The sequence below is a fragment of the Monodelphis domestica genome, chromosome 8 (assembly GCF_027887165.1).
Source record: "Monodelphis domestica isolate mMonDom1 chromosome 8, mMonDom1.pri, whole genome shotgun sequence".
In the NCBI taxonomy this organism is placed as follows: domain Eukaryota; kingdom Metazoa; phylum Chordata; class Mammalia; order Didelphimorphia; family Didelphidae; genus Monodelphis; species Monodelphis domestica.
This window is the reverse complement of record NC_077234.1, coordinates 117,959,388-117,973,087: the sequence shown is the minus strand read 5'-3', so window position 1 is coordinate 117,973,087 and position 13,700 is coordinate 117,959,388. Positions and strand designations below refer to the sequence as shown.

Genomic DNA, 13,700 nt, shown 5'->3' with positions numbered 1-13,700 from the left:
AATTCCCTTCAATCTCTGGTTTCTCTTCTCTTCTCTAGATAATTGTTATCTGTGATCGCCTTAGTACATTGAAGAAAAGATGTCTTCAAATGATAAGATCTATTTATTATTTGATAGGTCTGGAATGATAGGTTAAGGAAGAGGGAAACAGGAGATCCCTATTCTATTTTCCACCTAAAGTTTCTTCAGGGGTTGAGGCTTAAGGCTAGGGAGCTAAGGCCCAGAAGACCTTAGGATTTTTGTGGATTCAGGTTGATGTAATTTCCTGAGACAGAGATATAGCTTTGATGGAAATTCTTGGGCATGGATAGTTTTTCTTTCCCCAAAGGGAAAAAAGTCTCTATCCACTACTTATAAAGAAAGATGGTTAATCTGTGTCTCTTCAGATCAAGGAGGGATTTATCGCCAGTTAAGATCAGTGAGATTTTCTCCTTTCTTCCTCAGTTCAGAAGGACAAGAAGAAGTCTAATCCCAACTGTTCCCCTGCTTTTCTTATCTGGAGATTCCAATCCCATTCCCTGTTGTCTGCCAAAGTTCTATTTCCTTCTTGCATGAGATTTCATTGTAAATTAGTCTTTGCAATGTATTATATCTCTGTCGTCCACACCATCATATCAGCAATTTGTCCTTATTTGTCAGAATAAACAATTTGTAAGAATCAAACTTTTCGATTTATTGCTAATGAAAAAAAGTCATTCCATCATCTTGAATCATAATTGAAAGTGAGCTCAGTTGTGGTATAGAGAGGATAAAGTGCTTTCAGTCACAAAGACCTGGATTCATATCTTCTCTCACTTTCTGGTTATGTAACTTGATCTCTTTTTTCTTCTTCACTCAGGTGAAGCAGGCTGAAATTATGACCTCTAGGATCTTTTCCAACTCCCAATCTATGCTTCTGTGATTAAAAGACCCATATGTTAAAAAGAATTCTCTTTACAACATTTCTAAAAAGTAAGGCATCATCTACTGTGTACTTGAAGATCTTCCATGAAAAAAGGAACTGCCTACTATTCCAGGAAGAACACCATTCTCTTTTTTTTTGGGGGGGTAGCTCTGTTAGGAAGTTTCCCCTTAAATTGAGCAGAGCTCTCCCTTTCCTTTATTATTTAGCAGAACTCCTTATCACATTAGAATTCAGGGCTATTTTCTCCAAGTACAGAGCCTTTCATTAGAACATTTGCTTATTTCCTAACTCAGTGGATTCATTTGCTTTTGTAACACTAACAAAAGGTTTAAAATTTATCATCATAACATGACATGATTATGATAATGACTTTCTCATTATTCTTTAGATAATGCTTCTTATTTGGGAAAACAGTATGTATACACACTTTTGGAATGTCAAACTTTTCCAAAACAGACTATAAAAAATCATATAAAAAGGTCAGTTGTATCCTGTTTTCCGAGATCACAACTACTGGAAAATTGCAAAAGCTTGTCTTAGAATTGAATCACTTGACTCAAGTGACTGTTGTTCTGATCTTAGAAATAACTTAAGATTTTATTTTGTCAGAATTTTTTTCCTTTGTTTTTGGCAGGTAAAGCACATCCTTTCAGAGTATATTCCTTGGGGGCTTCTGTCTGAGAATTCAATTGATCATTTTTCCCTACAAGGTCAATTTGCTCCCTGGAGGTTTTGACCCTGAGGCACAGAGAGAGAGAAAAAATCTTCTAATTCCATCTCCTAGAGACATTTTATTGTGTAAAGGCTATTGTTCCTTAATGTTAAATAAACAGACATTGAGATCATACTAATTTATCTTAGTCTTATATTTCAATCTAGCTACAGTTTGTTGGTGGGATCCCACATCATCCTATCTTCTTTTTTTTGCCCAGGTCTTAGTTTAGTTGCATGATGCATTCTGGAATTTATGTCCTCATGGGAATTTATATCATATTCAATTTTTGTCCAGAGACTAAAATTGGATTTGTGAATGTCTATAGAGAGGTTTAGGTATTCAGCAGTTTGACAATCCAGTCCAGCCATTCATTATATCCTAAACTTGAGCATCAGATATCATGCCTAGCTAGGTACTGCAGAAATCTGATCTTATGATGCTCTTTTATTAAATGATCAGAATGAATAAGAAAAGCAGGGGGCCTATTCTGGTTTTATCTTTTGTTTACTGTCTCCTTAAATATACTGCACTCAAAAAAATAACTTTTACTTGGTTTACTAAGAGATCTATAACACAACATCTTTTAAAATTAAAAACAATGATATGCATGGTTGGTTGTGCTTGAAATGTAGCAGATTCACAGACTGTTCTGTCATGATGAATTTTGGAACTGACCATAAAAACCCTTTTGAAAGAGTAGCTCAAATTGATCCATTTTCCAAAAGAACTTGGAGGCCATGGAATAGAAAAAAATAACAATAGTATCTAAAAGTAAGAAAGGAAATGGAAGTGATTATACATTAGATTTAAATTGCATAAAATGAAGCTTGGGATGTGCTTTAATTATATGTGTATGATTTTTGCTTTCCTTAATGACTTACATTATTTTATTATGAACTGGATCACATATTTTTTAATCCTACTTAAATCCCATTTATTACATTGAGTATTCCTTTTTAAGAAATGTTACTAGCATTTCAAAAAACTTTTACCCAAAGGATTAGTGGGAAATGGCTAGGAATGAAGGGAGACCCAAAAACCACTTGGTGTGTGTGTGTGTGTGTGTGTGTGTGTGTGTGTGTGTGTGTGTGTGTGTGTGTGTGTGTATTATATATATACACTTTTATTATCATAGATTTTTAATCATCTTAGTCTAGATATAAACTGCCTGTTCCATGTTCTTGAAAACCAAAGAGAAAGTGCTATGACCTCATTTGTAACTTTTTCTCTGGGAAAGCTCTCTAGCTTCAAAATATTGTTTATAAAACTTATCCTACTTCACTAAAAAGGGACCTTCCTCGAATATATAATCAGATTCTCTGAAGTGATGTACAGTGAATAAAGCAGAACCAAAAGAACTCAATGATTGAAAGTTTTTAAATGAAGGCAATATTTAATAGCCAATCTCACCTAGTACCTTTCCCCTTCGTTACCACAAAGATTCCTATATCCCAGATTAAATGTAATAGGCAATATTTATACAGAGTTATTAAGATTAAAGCATATAATTGCACTTCCTTTCAACAAAAGCAAACTGCCAATGTATAATAATACACAGGCTATCAGCCTTGATCAGTTATAATTTTCACTTAGCTTTTTTGTTGAATAATGTTTTTATAGATGAGTTTTCTAACAGTTTGAGTTTGTAGGTTGTTTCAAACAAAAATTAGTTTAATAAAAGATTAGATTTTCATTGCAGAATATGACTTGTTTTTCGGTGGTTAAACTTTTTTAAAAAGCAATAAATTACAAATAATCAGGGTAGTTCGATGAAAAGGTTTCAAATTTGGATTCAGAGGACCTACGATATAATCTTGGCTCTATTGATTAAAACCTGTAGCAACTTTGGGCAGATCACTTGATCCTCTGTGGGCCTTGATTTCTTTGTAAAGTTATTGAGTTAAAGTAGAAGGCTTTTGAGATCTCTTCTCATTCTAAATCTGTTATGCTCTGTGTATTTTGGAGACTCAAAAATTTCTTCTATTTTATTTTAGTTGATATTGGTAGTCAAATATACCGACAATTGATTTGATACCATTTTAACCGTATCACTTTAAAATTCCTATGAGGGAAATGAACAATTAATCAATTTTACGAGTTAATAAACATTGATTGACCTCCTTTTATGTGTAGGGAATTATGCTAGAAAAATATAGGAAAGGACAATTTAGATCTCTTTTCTTAAAAAAAAAATATATATATATATATATATACTAGAACTTAACAGTAGGTCATCCCTTTTCTACATTACTCATGTGAAGTAGAGATTACATGGTTAAGCTTAAGGATAACTTGAGAGAAGAAAAATGGAGTAGTCAAATATAAATAATAGGTCATATTATCTTCATAGCATTAATGAATATGTGATATTATGAACCCAGGGAATATGCATGCCTCTTGATGTCAGGGGCTCTTCCCTTTTTCTCTTTGTATGCCTAATATCTTGCATACTGCTTGGCAAGTAGAATCACAGGTTAAAAGATCTAGACCTTCAAGAGATCTAGAGGATTTCTAGCCATTCATCCCCTATTTTATAAGTGAAGAACCTGATCATCAAAGAGGTTCATTTACTCAAGGTCACACAATTAGTAAGTGTCAAAGGTAAAATCAGGGCACCTGTATTATGACTTCAATTCTAACACTGCCATGCTTAATAAAAGCATACTAAATGAATGAAAGTAAATGATAGATCTACTGCATCCCTTAGAAAACTCTCAAATTAGTTTGAATATAAAATTATAAATTTTATACTTTTAATAGAATTATATATTCTTATACATGTATATTATGCACATAAATATATGTCCCAAAATATGATGCAGGTGAATATATTCGAATTTTACTTTTATTTGAGATTATAAAAGTGAGTCAAATACTTTCCCCCTATCTAAGAAATAGAAAGTGAAGAGAGAAAATGCAAGTGGTGACACACACAGAGAAGAGAGAGAAAGAGAGAGAGAGAGAAGGAGTATGGGATGATGAATATGCATAAGGACTTTTAACTTGGAATTTGAAGATGACATTTCAGTGGTTTCAACCTGAGAAGGCAGGGATGGTAAAGAGAACACAGTGAATAGTTTCCATCTCTCAAATGGAAAAACTGTGCTTTAAAATGTGACCATAGCTGCTGTTCTCTAAGTCTATTATGGTTACCCCCTTTTTTTAGTCTCCTATATCTGAGATCTTTGTTTTTGTTTTCAAGAAACAAAAACAAAGTCCTGTGTGCTATATATCAGTCTGTTACACTTATGATTATTTCTCATAATTAATATGCATCTGAAATTGTGCTTCAATACATCCTTAAAATACTATACTCAGATCGAAAACATTACTTACTATTGATGCTATATTTAAACTGGTTTAACTTGAAAGGGAGAAATCCCAATACTGCAGTATCTGTGCTTCAGTCCTATACAATCCTTTGGTCTTTTCTTCTAAAACAACTATGATCAACTTAGACAAATTGGACTGTCTGACACTTTTAGCTTTCCCTTTTCTAATGTCTATTGATTAAGCTTCTATAACATTGCAGGACCTTTGATATAACAATCATTATTCTTTGATAAAAAAGGAAAGGAAAGCAGCTCTGAAACTCATTTACTGCTGTAAAGACTAGAGCTTTAGGCATGCTAAATTTAGGTCAAAAAGTTCTATCAGAAAGAGCTGATCAAAAGTGGAATGAGCTGCCTATTTATTTGATAATTTCCTCATCATTGTAGGTTTTCAAGCAAGGACTGGATGACTATTCATTGGGCATGTTACAGCCAAGAATTACTTTTTAAGTAGGGAATGACCTGGGCATCTCTTCCAACTTTTATATGCTGCAATATTCTTTAAAATGTTTTTATTAGCCAAAGGGAATGAAAGATCTTCTTCTAAATTTTAGAAGAACCACAGTTGGTATTACAAATGATTTAATAATGTATTCTCTCTCCAATCTTCAAGTAAAGATTATTTTTGCCAATAGATCCAACCATTGGAAATTCTCAACTTCTCAGTCTAATACTCAGAAAGGCCAATAAAAGCAGATATCCGAAGAGGTGAAAGAAAACTATCTAACTTTGATTTTTTAAACTTTATTTAAAGGAAAAAAACACTATAGTTCCATAGGCTGAAATTAAGCAATCCTACTAAACCCTGAATCTTCTCTGATTCAAAGTTCCCTCCTTGGTGTGGGATTGGTCCTTATATAGAAGACCAATCCCATGCTTGGAAGTAGGGGGCATGGCCCCTCTCTACCATGGGATTGTCCAATTCTAGGTCAATCCTATGCCATGAAGAAGTGGGAGGGACCCCTGAGACACACTAGGGGATGGCACCCTCCCAAAAAATCCCACCACACAATATTTAAAATCCATATCCAAGCATAAAAACTTTTCAGTAGCCATAGTAGAAAGAAATTTGGAATATGAATCTAAGCCAGTAATTAAAGATAGTAATTAAAGAGAACAGGATAGTCATCTTTAAATATCTAAAGAGGAATCCATGTAAAATAAATAATTGGACTTTTTTGTTGTTATTGTTCAGTTGTTTCAGTTATATCTTTCTCTTTAATCCCATTTGGGATTTTTTTGATGGAGATGCTAGAGTGGTTTGTCATTTTCTTCTCCATCTCTTTTTAAATATGAGGAAACTGAGGCACACAGGGTTAAGTGACATGCTCATGGTCACATAACTAGTGAGTCTTGGACTTGACTTCAGGTATTCCTGACTGTGGGCAGCTAGATCAAACATTGGATAGAGTGCTAGGCCTGGAATCAGGAAGATTCATCTTATCAATGAAGAAACAGTAAAATTATGACTATCCTTGCTCTAGACACCAAGCCTCTTGTAAAGAACAATATTACTTTTCAGCTTAAAGAAAATTTTGTAGCTAAAGAGAACCCTCTTTAAACAAAATTTTGACCTACTTTTGAACCAATTTTTCCAACACTAGGATCCTACAATTTAGTTCTTGATAGGAGACTAGTCATGGAATTATGATAACATGTTTATATCATACCTCAGAGAAGTATTACTTATATGATTTGGGGGAAATGTTTTAACCCTTCTGAGTTCCATTTTCCTTATCTGTAAAATGTGTATAGTAGTGCCTGTTTCACTGGGAGGTCATGAGAGATAATATTTATAAAGCCATTCATAAACCTTAAACTGACAGGGAAAAGAATTATTACTTCATTGGCAAAGGAATTCTCAGGTGAGGAAACTACTTTTACTACTGCAAAGTTGTTACCTTTTCTGCAATGTTTAGTATTAAATAGTTGTCTTTATCACTAAGATAAGAAGACCAGGCTTACATGATCTACCAAATGTCAGAATGGGATTTGAATCCACATCTTTCTAGCATCAAAAGAGGCTCTTTAATATGCCACATTACCCTAAGGCACAGTATCAGTGTCATCTATTATTGTTTAGTGACATAGAATAAAAACTCATACTTCCTAATTCTTATTTAAATGTTGCACGACTGACATTGACTCCTTTTATTCCCATGAAATGTCATCTTCTTAGTTCTTTCCCATTATTACTTCACTGTCAAGATCTTTCTGAGTCAAATTTTTTCATTCAATGTAATAGCTGTCCATCTAAGCTTCACCAAATTTTAATATTTGATAAGTACATTATCTTGGCCATTTTTCCCATCTTTAAAAAGTGTTTCACAAGAAAATTTTCAACATTTTTTATTACCTTGCATATCCAATATTATTATAGTTTTTAAGTGAGTAAACAAACCTAGAGAAAGTCAGTTCCTCACACCAACTTTGGAGATTATTTTTCATGTAGCATAAAAATATTCTTAAATTAATAGGAAGTTATGAGGGAAATGTTATTCATTTCAATGAAAAGAAACTAATAGTACTAGGCTAATGCTAGCTCTAAAGGACCTAGCAATGAGGCTCTCATTCAGGAGACACTATACATTTTTAGTAAATGAAGTTTGTTTTTAAACTACCAACTAGTGTGATTTTCATTATAGCATAGGTTTACATTCTAATTTAAATAATATGGGGGTCATTGCTGTAGGCTAGTCTCCTCTTATACATGTCCTTTTAAGCCTCTCACTTTCTTTAGTTTTTCTCCCAACTTATGAAATTAATAATTTAGATGAGATAATTTACAAGAGATTTTCCACTTCAGAATTCCTCCATCTCATGTTGTATCTCCCAAGGTCCTTTGTTGCAGTGCCTTATACAGAAGTGTACTATCCACCAGTGCCTAATTCTGATTCATAGCTCTTGCTTCCTGTCTAATTAATTCCAGTGGCCCTTGATTAACTAGAGAATCCAATATATACTCTGACTTTTCAAGCCATTCACAACCTGGCTCATATTGCTCCTTCTCATATGTTCTATTGTCTAGCTAAAATGGGTACCTTATTGTTTCTTAAATGTGACACCATCTCTTGTCTTTCTGCCTTTGTATTGGTTATCTCTCTTTTCCTTGGATGCTCCTTACATCTGATTCTTAGCATCCCTTGTTTTGCTCAAGACTTAGCTCATTGAGTATCTTTTACACTGTACCTTTTTAAATTGATTATGTTTGTTTTTTCCAGATTATGTTAGTGCAATTTTCAATAATTATTTTCTGACATTTTGTGATTCATGTTCTTTCCTTTCCTTCTACCATCCCTTCTGCAAGATATAGGTTGTTCGTGTGTTATTATACTGTACATGTTTCCATGTTCATGATGTTGTGAAAGAAGATGCAGATTGTTTGCAGTGGAACAAAATTAATGGAGGAAATAAAGTAAAGAATTGCATGCTTCAATCTGCATTCAGATTTCTTTCCTTCTATAGCAATGGATCGCCTTTTTTTGTCTTGAATCTCTTGGAGTTTTCTTGGCATTGTGTCTTTTCTGGTCCCACATATTCTAATATAACCTACCACTACAGAAATCCCCCTTTTACTTAATGGGTGTATACCTATAAATGTTTATGACCTCTCCTCTGATAAAATGCAAGTTCCCTGAGGGGAGAAAACCGTTTTCACTTCTCCTTTTATTTTTCCAGCACCTTGGACAGTGTCTGGCATGTTGTAGAAACTTAATAAATGTTTATTGCATAATGGAAACACTGGGACATTCCTAAATTTAAATATGTCTATGTGCATCATATTTTTGTTTTGTTGTTTTCTATACTTGTATCTGGAGAAAATGGCATTATTTTCAGAGCATTTAATTTTCTATCTAAAGCTATCTTGCAATCACCATGCATTCCCAAGTGAGCAGCCATTGTGTATGATTACACACAATGAGAGTTTTGCTATGCATCATTACACCAGAGTTAATAATGCCTCACCTTGAAAGGTCTTCTCCATTCATTACATTCAGAGTTGTTAGTCAACATGTATCTGTTGCCACAACTGTATACCTAACTGATTGTGGTATAAAAGAAAGTTTAGAAAACAATCACCCAAATTGTTACCTAGTATCCTGAACACTTCATAAAGTGGGTGTTGAATAATATAAAATATATGTGTATATGTACATATAAACACACATGCATATATACATACTTATACAAATATATATATATATATATACATATATATAAACACCTGAGCTGAACAAATGAACTACAGAGTGCTGATGAAAAAAGAGGTAAACATATCTAAAGAAAATGGTTGTCAAAATGACAAGGCAACATGAAATGTGAAAATGACAAAAGAAGGTCTCCTGGGGATGCACTATTTCATATTCTTTCTCTACTTATTATCCATGCCTTTTTTTTAAACCCTTACCTTCCATCTTGGAGTCAATACTGTGTATTGGCTCCAAGGCAGAAGAGTGGTAAGGGCTAGGCAATGGGGGTCAAGTGACTTTCCCAGGGTCACACAGCTGGGAAGTGTCTGAGGCCAGATTTGAACCTAGGACCTCCCATCTCTTGGTCTGGCTCTCAATCCACTGAGCCACCCAACTGCCCCCTATCCATGCCTTTTTAAACTTCCCTAATTCTTATGGGTTGAGCATAGGTTATTGAGCGCAATTATGTAATAATCAGATGATCCAAAAATTTTCAAATGCCAAACTGCCAATCACTTCTGTATCACCCTAGCAACAGTATCACTGTTGTTTATGTTAAATTCCATTGCAGATGGAACATTTTTGGTCTGTTAAAGTAGAGGAATAAAGCCATTAGTGCCTTTGGTTTCTATATGTAGCTCCCTAAATTGAATTTGGAGGCAGCCAGGTGGTTCAATGGATAGAGCATTAGGCTTGACACCAGGAAGACCTCGGATACTCACTTGCCGAATTACTGTGGGCAAGTCATTTAACTTGTCTTAATCCACTATGTAAGGAAATGGCAAACTCCAATATCTTTGTGAAGAAAGCTCCATACAGAACCACAAAGAGCAGTCATGAGTGAACAACAGCAACATTGTATTTATGCAACTATGCTTTTGACATTTATTTTGGGGAAAAGATGATATATATATATATATATATACACACACACATATATATGTATATATATACACACATATGTATATACACCCATGTGTTTGGTTTCTGTAACCTCATTTTGTGATTTCATTATTTGTTATTCTGGACATCTATTGTTTTCAGAAAATTAATGAATTTTGAAATGCTTCGTGTAAAAACAAATGGTATGATTTGAGCTGTGTAGAGCTGAGCCAAATTCATACCAGTTCTCTAATGAATATTTACAAAATCCAAGTCATTTTGTAAGTTTCCAAAATTTGATTGATGACATTTTTCTAGTTTGTTCATCTGATTATTAAATTACTATACATCAAAAGCAGTAGAATTGACATTTTGTTGTCTCAAGAAAAACAACTGGAACTAGCTTTTGCTTTAGACACTTGCTAACCAACCAGGTCTCCTTATTCCCCATTAGGAAAGTAGGCCTAATAAATCTGCTTTACTGTTGTAGCAGTGCTAAATCTTCAAAGTGTTTTTCACTGTGAATGCCAAATTCTTCTGTGCTTTTTGGATTATGAAAGTATTCCACCTATAATGTGATAATGTGATCTTTTTTGTAATATTTTTAAAAATAGGTCCTTATATTGTTATGTTTTGGAAACAGATAAACGTGTTTTCTCTAAATCTCTTCTTTGATCCTCTCATTTCATTTATGAATGTGAAAATATATTGATGTCAGAGAGAAAGGACATACTAGGTCATAAAATTCCCTAGGCAAAAAGTCATTTGTTTGTGGAGAAAAGGCATTAGGGTCTGGGGAAAGATAACAAAGAACTCATACTAAAGTAGGAAATTATATGAAAAATTTCAGGATTATAAGGACTGTTTCTGGAAAGATGATAGTATAATGATGATTGTTATAAATGACCATAATCATCTGAGTGGACAAGAATTATAAGAATAAACCATCCATATGTGAAAGATCAATATACATAATGTATATGACATATTAATATTATGTATTTATATATACTATGTTATTTTACTAAATAATGCCATTTAATAATGTCTTTAAATATGCATATACTATTCTAGTATTTTTCATCAGCTCACAATCTTTTTGTTTTTTCTTTTGATCTGTTCTTGTACTGTAGCAGAATTCATGCATTCTCCAAGTTCATCCTCTCTTGGAAGACTAGGAACTCTGATAATGCATGTCATCATATATGAATAAGCTATAGCAGCAAAATTCTGTATTAACTTCATCATATTCGTTCAGGTTTTATGTAGAGTATTAAAGCTGGATTTTGCATCTTTCCATGTTATTATTATTAAAATTTAAATTCACATATTATATCCCATACAACCTAGTTTTATAGTTTTCTGCTTTTCTATTTTAAAAGCTAAATCCTGTCTGTAATTATTGTAGGAAATTGTTAAATATTAGTCTCTCAAATGCTCTAATTAGGAACTACAGTTTAACAAGAATTACCTTGGGATGAATGAAACTTTAAGAGGTCAAAAAAGAGTAAAAGGACACATACAGATAGACAGACAAATAGACACATACACCATTTTATAGAAACTCTTAAAATTATTTATTTATTTAGAATTTTTTTCCTTGGTTATATGATTCATGTTCTTTTCCTCCCCTCTTCCCTCCCCACTCCTGGAGCTGCCAGCAATTCTATTGGGTTATACATGTATCATGGTTTAAAACTTATTTCCATATTATTAATATTTTCAATAAAGTGATCATTTAAAGTTCAAATCCCCAATAATATACTCATTGAACCATGTGATCAATCATGTGTTTTTCTTCTCTGTAGAAACTCTGTAGAAAGAACTGGAAACTAAAGTGAGTGTGGTAATATTATTATATACAATATTATTGTGCTATTAAGAAATGATGAAATGGGCAATTTCAGAGAAATTTGTGAAGATCTGTATAAAGTGATGTAGAGCAAAATGAGCTGTCATAGTAGCAGTTTTTATAGTAATAATATTACAAAAAAAAATCTTAGAATGACTTGAGAATCCTGACCAAGAAAAAGGCCAACAAAATTTCAGAGCACATTATAAAGCTTACTACTCATTTCTTGATGTAAACATAATGAAATGACTCTAAGCAGATACCATTTTTTTTTGTAATTTATAGGAAGAAGAGGAATTATTTTTGTTTAATAATATATTTTGCTTGATTATATTTATATTTATTTTTTATCCAATTTTAGGGAGAGAGAGAAGATAAAGGAAGTATGTGGATAAAGTTGAAAAAAAGAAAATGTTAAAAAGAAAGAAATAGAAAAGTTATTGAAGTACTATTTTTTAATGGAGGCACTATTAATGGCAGGAAATGAGCTACTCAGCCAAGAAAGTACAGGAAGATAGGAAAACTTGAAAGTATACAAGGTTAATGATATATATTTTTAAGGAAAGTTAGATGAAAATAATGCATCCACATTCCAGGGTCTTTTTTAAAATTTGGTATAAATATTCAAATGCCCATGTTATTTGGTATTTGTTAAGTTCAAAATAATGATTAATGTAAAGAAAAAAAGAATAAAGATAATTCTGAATGATTGCAACTTAAAGGAACTAGAATGATGCTCAGCTGTCTTATTTTATCTTCATTCAATCATATAAAAACATTTTTGTTTGTTTTTTTGCAGGAATGCTTCAAAAGTTTTATTGACCCATTTTTTTCTTTGATGATTAGGCCCTCATTTTAATTACATTACATATCTTGAGCTCCAGTACATTTCAAAATACATTATTCCCATTTCTTTCAATGTTTTCTAGTAGGTGCAGAATAGTTTTGATTTACTTGAATTTATTTGCCTTTCCATTTGAAGGTCTTTCTACCAGCAGGTATCAGAATATTTTTGTTATATGTATTTAAATTTAAGAACATTACCTATTGGGACTTGGAGCATGTATTTTCTTTTTGGAGATAACTTGAGGATTCTTTTGATTGGTTCTTTACTATCTGTATTCAGAATTTCTATACACTTTTCTTACATTATTTCTTGCATGATGGTATTGAAGTTTTGTCCATTTATTAAGATTTCCCATGATATCTATGATCCTTGAAGTCATCTCTACACATCCTGTTGCCAATATCAACTATTTCTGCTTGGTAGAGATCATACATTCCACAAGATTTAATCCTTTTACTTTTTCCAGGCTAGATTGTGCTTTACTTAGGTGTATATCTCTTCCAAATCTACTGTTCTTGCTTTTACTTCCTTTGAGAGTCTTGCCAAAACAGATTTAAATCTTTCAATTCCAATAATTATTTCTCCCACGAATTCCATTAATTGTGACATTTTCTACTGCTAACTTCTCTTAAAGTATTTAACTTGTCTTTTGAACCCTTCTGAAACATCTTACTATTATACTGTGGCCTCATGGGAATAGATAAGGTTTTGAATATCATCAGCCATGCCTTTAATTGTCTTTATCTTGTAATATTTATTTAGAATAGATTGCAATCTTGTAAATGCTTTTGTACTCATCCAGATTTTAAATTCTTGTATCATTTCTATTAGTTTATCTGTCTATGCGCTAGATTTATTAATTGAATTATTTTCCTCTTGAAACATTTGCTAATTAATCTCTTTCCCCGCCTCCTTACATTATCATTGTTCATTTTCTGACTCTTCCCCCCTTTTAGTAGAGGACATTCCCTTGGAGCT

At 32.7% G+C, this 13,700-nt stretch overlaps 1 protein-coding gene across 6 annotated transcripts in view; it reads left to right on the top strand.

Annotated features, from left to right (window-relative positions):
* PCDH9 (protocadherin 9) overlaps nt 1-13,700 on the top strand; it is a 1,086,222-nt gene that overhangs the window by 323,313 nt on the left and 749,209 nt on the right. The gene's annotated exons all lie outside the window — the stretch shown is intronic.